Source organism: Apium graveolens, chromosome 5, assembly GCF_009905375.1.
Source record: "Apium graveolens cultivar Ventura chromosome 5, ASM990537v1, whole genome shotgun sequence".
NCBI classification, from domain to species: Eukaryota; Viridiplantae; Streptophyta; class Magnoliopsida; order Apiales; family Apiaceae; genus Apium; species Apium graveolens.
Genome location: NC_133651.1, coordinates 278488288 through 278496447, shown reverse-complemented (window position 1 = coordinate 278496447; position 8160 = coordinate 278488288). Strand labels below are relative to the sequence as shown.

The window sequence follows — 8160 nt, the reverse complement described above, 5'->3', positions numbered from 1 at the left end:
ATTCCACTTCTTTTCTTATTTAGTTCTTCATTCTCATTACTCATTAACTCTTTTAACATAAGCAATATCTTTTTCTTGATAATATTAATATGTGCATTATTAGCTAAGCCATTACTGAAGTTAATAAAAGGCTTTTACTTATTATATTTGAGTTCTTACTGACAGAATTATCAAAATTCATCGACAGTTATTTTCTTAGCCTCACTTAAATCATCATTGATCGCATATTTGGTTTTTTTCCAATTGATCAACATTTCTTCTTCCCAAGTTCACATGTGTACTTCGTTAGTCTTCGTCTTACATCGAATACTTGGATTTGTGAGCTTTCTAAAACTTTTATTCGATCGCCATTCGATATGGGTATACTTCCAAGTCCTTCCTGGAATGCTATTACAGATGGTAGAATCTCTTTGCTTTATCTTGAGCCTTCAGTTCTTGAAAATTTTCTTTTTACTAGCATGTACCAATTACTTTATGTTCCTCTTGTTTATCAAAAAGAGTATATTTATCTATATAAAGTCTGGCACATGTCTGTGGTAACATCATGCTAATTCTACTAAACTTTCGATTCCTACTAATGCCATCACTTCCTTCAACTTGCTAACCGCCTTGATTTTGAATCTGAAAATCATGTTAGAGCTTGACTCAATCTAATTGGAATCTATCTCCATTTAGCTAACCATTAGTTGGTAAAGTTGATCAATTAACTCTTTTAACCGATCACTTAAACCAAGTAAAGACTAGCTAAATAGAATCAAAGACCAATTACATAAAGTCAGTTCGATCATAACATTCTTTCTCAAGAACCGAAATCATAACCATTTGGAGTACAACTGGGAGTGAGAATATACTTCTTTATCCTTATATGTAGAGTAATTTCTGAAAATTTGGGCAGCACCTCTCCTATACCATCGACTACCAGTCGGACTCAAGCCGAGACCATCAATCTACCAAATTGTCTATAATCACATCCATCCACTTCCATCAACCAAATTCATCCATCCACCCTAGTTCGAACTATATCATTCTGATTAATATAGGTATGATTAATTGGCATAACATATATCTTTTGAAATGAGACTTAAGGTCTTAAATCAACAAGGATTAACATAACCACTCCCTTCCCAATTCTTTCAGAATATTCAAAATTTTATCAGTAAGCTTTAAAATTTATCTCGTGTCTCAAAATTTCATTTCGCGAGTATTTTAACTTATTTATTGTCGTTACTAATTATGTATAGTTACTTTTAAAAATTATATTGCATCCTACAATTAGTCATACCAACCATCTATTATTGATGATACACACTTAATTTCATTAACTAATCCGTTTATCTTTTAATAGCTACGCATGGTTTTCATTATTATCGCCACAGTCCGGTGGAAACTCAATTGCCAAATCATTATTTCTTTAAAGGTCTCACAGTCGAGTCACCATTGCTTCATCTCCACTTATGTTCCCGTATCGAACCTTCGTCTCTGGCCTGCTTATGGGTATTAAATTTGCCATCATTCATTTACTTAGGTTAGAGAACTTCACAATCTCTTGAAGAACACGTTCAAAATTTGTTTGTAATTAAGATTTCTTTAATCTTGAATCTTCACGACAAATATCTTTCCGCGACGAAGGGATATCTCACGTATTAATTGCCTGTCTGATTCAGTGCTCAGAATTCCCTTGATCTCCGCTTGTTATCCCGACACTCGTTCGTTTTGCATACAGCATTACTTCTTTATTTTTTAACTAATTTATTTGTTACGATTTGCTAACCACTCCTTTCACGTCAGAATCCTCGGAGTTGAAGTGCGTCATGTTAACACAATCTATCGTATTGATACGATCCTCGTAACATGAACAACTTTCTAACTTGATGTCTTCGCCCCGTCTATGTTATCGATAAATTCCTTCTTCCTTACCCGTAGATGTCCGCCGTTTATCGGTTTGTAGTTGTATCTATGTTTGTTGTATGATTCCACGTGCCACACTATTTCATTTCGTTAAAAAAATGTTAGAAAACAGACTCTACACAAGAGAAGAGTTTGCGAATAAGACTTTGATTGAAAACTGAATAAGGAATAACAATGCCACAAACGAGTGAGAGAATTTGTAATTTAGTAAATTGAAGGAAGAAGAATGAGTGAAGATTTAGATGTGAATGAGACAACCATATTCGTACATAAGATGGCCAGTCTTACGTACTAAATGGCATACAACACATGATTAGGTGGCATCCCACCCGACTCTTCATCATTTCGACAAAGTGTCATACCACAACACTATTTGTTTCAATCAAGAATCAGTAATTTGAGAAGAGAAACGATTCAGAAGGAATACAATAAATTTTCTTTCATCTTTGCTTCATGTGATTTATCCACAGAAGAAACTCATACGTATTCAAGAATCAAGAAGAACATATGCTATCATATTAAGAGAAATAATGTCGATGTTGATCACCTTCCATGCTTCACCTACACATGCCTTCAGAAACCAGTCGAATGAGAGATTCACAGTTTAAGCCTCAATATAACTTCGAAATGTCGTCTTGAAATGCCTCTACATTAAATGCTTTAATGATTTGATCGTAATCTCATCCCTACGAAATTTATAATTATTACTTCCACTTTTTCTATACCACGAAAATAACCATTGATCCCGCAACCCTTCAATTTTTTGATAGGAATACTATTTTTCTCCATTTATCTGGAAGATTCTTCCATTTCCTTCAGTCATCCACTGCGCTCAAATTACGAATCTCGTTAAATATTAGCAATTTCATGAACTGGGTAAATAATGTTTTTAACAAGTTGATTTAATCCTTAACATTATTAAACAAAAATTTATGTTCGTCTTTCACGGAAAACTTTACACTTTCTTCTTACAAGTGGGTCTACTTAGTCCTCCAGATTAACAATACTGAGTCTATGTCCATTCTTCTTTTTAGGTCATTTTCTGTTTATAATAACAAGAACATAAATAGTAATTCAGCAACCAAATTGTAAAGCCCATTTCATACAAAAATCTTCTGAAGTTGATTAAGAAAATCTTCTTCGAAATCAATTATTTGGTCGTCATTACTATATAAGTTACTTGCTATTCTCTTGATCCACTAATGAAATATCTAATTAAAGGAATGCCCATATAAGGGTCTCTCCATTTTGGTACATCTTCTACTCTTCCTTGGATTCTGCTCGCACTTATTAGTCAATGAAACTTCATTTACTATTGTACATCATTTATTTGCAATTCTACCGCAATGCTGACATCTGGTACTATTTCTGACATTCTTGTCATCATTCTTGACGTTATGCTTACAACCACGCATGTGACTCGATGTTCGGTCTATAGATTGGGTCGCATCTTCTTGCTAGTCCTACCTATACCTAGTAAGGTAGATATCATTCCTTGCGCAGCTCCCGATAAGTGATAGGAATCTTCTCGTTGCGGTGGTGCCTTCGAAACGTGCAATGTTGGTTCTTCATCAGCTTCCATCAGCTTGTTGCCTCCAACGTGAAGCTCTTCCTACTACCTAATTCTAAGTTGATTCGTACCAAAAACTCACCTAGCCTCTCTTACGCGAAGTTCTCACAAGACTCATTCGCATTTTCTTCAAAACTGCTTGAAACGTAGGGTAGCATATCCAGTCTCCGTCAATCTATCGATTCCTCATTACTGTAGGATTTGAGAACTCAATATACCTATAGCGTTGCGATAATCTCCTTACTCTTGCCTTGACAATCTTGGCTTATCAATTCCGTATCGGACCTTCCAATCCTCATTCATACTCAATTCGAACTTAAAATGAGTATGCCTAGAGTCTTTCCTATCTCATATGACCTATCAATCCTATCTTACCCTCACCTATTCTTATTTCAGTGACCAATAACCTGCAGCTCTGATACCAACTGTGACGCCCCCAAATCCGGGGTCAGGATTGGGTGTCACTACACAACTTTAAATAATCATAAAACCTGTATATTAAAATAAATATACAGATAACCCCTCATATTCAGGATCACTTACAGGTTATAGTATGAAACAAGAATCTAACCTTCCAAAATTTACATTATCTAAATAAAATTTCATTACCTCCTTACTAATTTCCTTGTATTGATCACTCTGACATCTCCAAATTTCTGCAGCTGGAATCTCACCACTTTTGCTGTCTATTAAAAGCTATTCACTTTGCCCTCATTTGATACTGAAAGAAATAAGAGTTCACAAAGCAAGAGTGAGCCAAAAATGCCCAGCAAGTATTATAAATGGTTTCCAGGTATCAGATCAGAAAACTCCTGGAAACGATTGTTGAATGATTTTAAAAATGTCTTTACATATTTAAATAGTTCAGCGAATAAAACATCGGCTCTCATTGGCCTTTAATCATAAATTGCATTTTTCCGTAAAAGGACAATAATCATTTTAATATTTCATCCTTTGGAATTAAATCTTTGTGTGAGTTTGTAATTATTAACTACTCGGCCGTTAATGGTGATCAATAATAAATTAGACTGGACACTAGAAACCAACATATGCACTATAACCTGCTGATCAGTCAGGAGATAGTGCAGATCTATACCCAATTGCATAGACCCAACCAACATATGGGGTACCCAGGAAACTATGGCCTTAGGGTCCGGTCCATCCCTGACCCGTAGGATCCAGCTCATCACTGGTCCTCATAATAACTGTCCAGCCCGTAGAGTAATTTGATATCAAATCATTTTGATTTCAAAACATCCCAAATCAGGGTACGCAAATAACCCGAAGGAATGGGTATTTGCTCAAGAGAGCAATCGAATTATAGGAACATTAATGAAAAGAACTGGCATAATAAGAGTAATTGCAGCGAAATATAAAACAGTTAACTATTATGAACTTAGAATATGAGCGAATAAATATTTGCAGTATTTTAGGAGAAAAGTTAGGAATACTTGCCTCAATTGATAATCCTCTGATCTTTAAATAGCTTCCATATCACTCGGTCATGTCTCATCTGTATTACCCTTGACGGGCTACTTGACCTTTCTTATCATTTACCCTCTTAGGTTTATCTTTATTCTGAATCCACTCATTTTAGTACTACACGCAATCAGGCTTTACTTCTACAATCTCTATCTAGCTTTGAACGTCTCGCACTATGTGCATCTATCACAAATAATACTGTTCAATGAACTGACAATATATAATTGACTAGTCTATACACTTATTCCTATCATCTACCCGCCCGATAATAATAGATAAGGATCACATCTCATTCATATAACATTTAAAAGACACGTTGACTCATTATCCACATAATACGTACACATAGGGCATGTAATCATATTATTCACATAACACATAATCATGTAATTCATGTAGCACATAAGTTGAATCGTTAAAAGATAGGTCTCGATATGTTTAGAATTGAAATTGGGTCAAAAAGAGTATTTTATCGATCAATAACCGACTCAGAATGATTCATAAAATAAACACCCTTTTGATATAAAAGAATTTAGGTCTCAAAAATATTTTTAATAGAAGCAGAATATTTTTTTGAGTCTAGAGGCGTTTGTTTCGTATTAAACGGACATACGGTTGATTTATTATGAATTTTTGAACATTTTTCGGAATTAAACGGTCTCCGAATCATTTAATAATTAAATAGTAGGGTTCAAACACCTGAATTTGACTGTAAAATAATTTTATAATAATTATCAAGCTTGGAAAATAATTTAAAATAATATTTTAAAGCTTGAAACTATTTTTCTAAATTTTTAAATCAATTTTAAATAATTAAATCGAATTAAATAATTAATTAAAATTAATTATAACTAATTAAATTAATTAATCAATTAATATTTGAATTAATTGACTAATTAAATAATTAATTATCAACTAAAATTAATTAACTAATTAATTCAGATTTATTTCAGAATTAAAATAATTTTCAGAATAATCAAATAATAAATTTTAGAATTTAAATAAGATTTCTGAATTATTTTTAAATCGAAATTCAGAAACAGTTTTCAGATTTGTTTTTGGGGAAAGGGAAGATCAAAAATGGGTCAACAAATAACCCGAACGAATTTGAAAATTACTAATCGTTTAAATGATTTGATGGTTGAAATAGGTAGAACAGATCAAGGGCTTCACAACGGTTACAAATACTTGTGATTTGAAGTTCAATATCACCTTCAAATTTGACTTTGATTTCCAGAATTCTTCAAGAACACCAAGAACAGCTTTTGAGAGAATTTTCAGAAAATCAAACCTCAATTACTATGCGTTATTGAACTCTATTTTTCAAGTATAATATACCAAATTGACTAGAAAAAGATTATCTACACGATGGAATCATCAAATCATATCAACAACATCAAGAACAAATTTTTTATAATTTAATCTTTAATTAATTCGAATTAAAATAATTAAATTAGAAAAAGACCTTGATTTCTGCACCAAAATAGTTGATTGATTCAGAAAGAGTTTTTCGAGAGTTTCGATTTGATATATTGCACGCCCGAATCGGAGTTTGATAACATCTTCGTTTGTGCGTTTGATTTTCAAGAACATAGTGTTTTTAGGGGTTTCTCTCTGTAATTTAATAGTTTTAACTGACTGATTGTGATTATACGAATGAAATGAAATAAGAAAAAGGCTATTAATATTTATGGAATATTGGTTCATTTTGGATCATTTTGGATCGTTAAATTAGTTGCTTAGCCGCTAAGTAACTACAATAACGATCCGATTTGATATCAATTTTGGATAATTATCCCAACCGGGCTTTTTATAAAACACTTTATACGGAAATAATGTAATAATATCTCGTCTTTCGAGAATACGGGTTTCGTTGATTCACCGAAATGATTATCGTATCAAAATTCTTGCGCCGGGTCGTGCACGGGTCAAACCGTAATTCGGATCGAAAAAGTCAAAACACGAAAAATGTCGAGAATTATCAAATTAGGTTAAGAAGGAGTTTTCGGAAGAGTTTCGGGTTGTAAAAACATAAAAACAGTTGAATTCGGACGATTCCCGGCTTTATAAAATAATTTTATAATTATTCAGAAAATAATTAATAATTCATAATTCATTATAAAATCATCTAACAGTCCAAAAATTACCAGAAAAATACCTTAATTATCTATATTTTATTCTGGACATATTAAAATTAACATACTCACATTTTATTATATACAAACATCCAAATATTATTGTCAATCATCAGATAATTCACCAAAAATTCATATATTATTCACATAATAATCATATATTGATACAAGTGATTATATTATATTTCTCGGTTGTTACATTTCATTCGAAGATAGACATGCACCATGAGTTTGTTGTTTAAAACCAGGAGGGTTGAATAGCTTATTTCCAAACTGCTGGAACGGCTGCTGCATCGCATTCTGATTGTTGCTCCAGCTGAAGTTAGGATTATTCCAGTTGTCAGGATGATAAGTGTCTGGAACTGGTTGCTGCGATATCTGAAAGTTGCTCACAAACTGAGCTGAGTCACTAGATATAGCGCATTGCTCCTTCACATGCGGACCTGCACACAGCTCACAATCACTGATTATCTGCTTAACACCATAGTTAGCCAGAGAATTGATCTTCCTAGACAACGCCTTTAGTTGAGCAGTGATAGCCATAGCTGTATCCACTTCAAGAACTCCTGCTACCTTGCCCTGTGGACATCTCTGGGTTGGATACTGATATTTATTAGCAGCCATTAGTTCAATTAGATCATAAGCTTCCTCATAGCTCTTTGCCCATAATGCTACGCCTGATGCTGCATCGAGCATGGGTCTAGACTGTGCTCCCAACCCATTGTAAAAATAATTGATGATCATCCAATCAGGCATTCCATGATGAGGACACTTCCTAAGCATCTCCTTGTAGCGCTCTTAAGCTTCACATAGCGATTCTCCCGTTTGCTGCGCAAATTGAGTAATAGCATTCCTGAGTGCAACTGTCTTCGCCATAGGGAAGCATTTAGTAAGAAACTTATAAGCAAGATATTCCCAAGTAGTAATTGAACCAGCTGGTAGAGAGTGTAACCAGCTCTTAGCCTTGTCCCTAAGAGAGAATGGGAACAGTCTCAGCTTCACAACATCTTTAGAAACACCGTTGAACTTGAAGGTGTCGTAGATCTCAATGAAATCCCTAATGTG

General features: G+C 33.8%; 1 non-coding gene across 1 annotated transcript; it reads left to right on the top strand.

Moving 5' to 3' along the window:
• Positions 1–7849: 7849 nt before the first annotated feature.
• LOC141662861 (small nucleolar RNA R71) lies at positions 7850–7956 on the top strand. The gene has a single exon (XR_012550959.1). It is a non-coding gene; the product is annotated as a small nucleolar RNA R71 (small nucleolar RNA).
• The last annotated feature ends 204 nt before the right edge of the window (positions 7957–8160 follow it).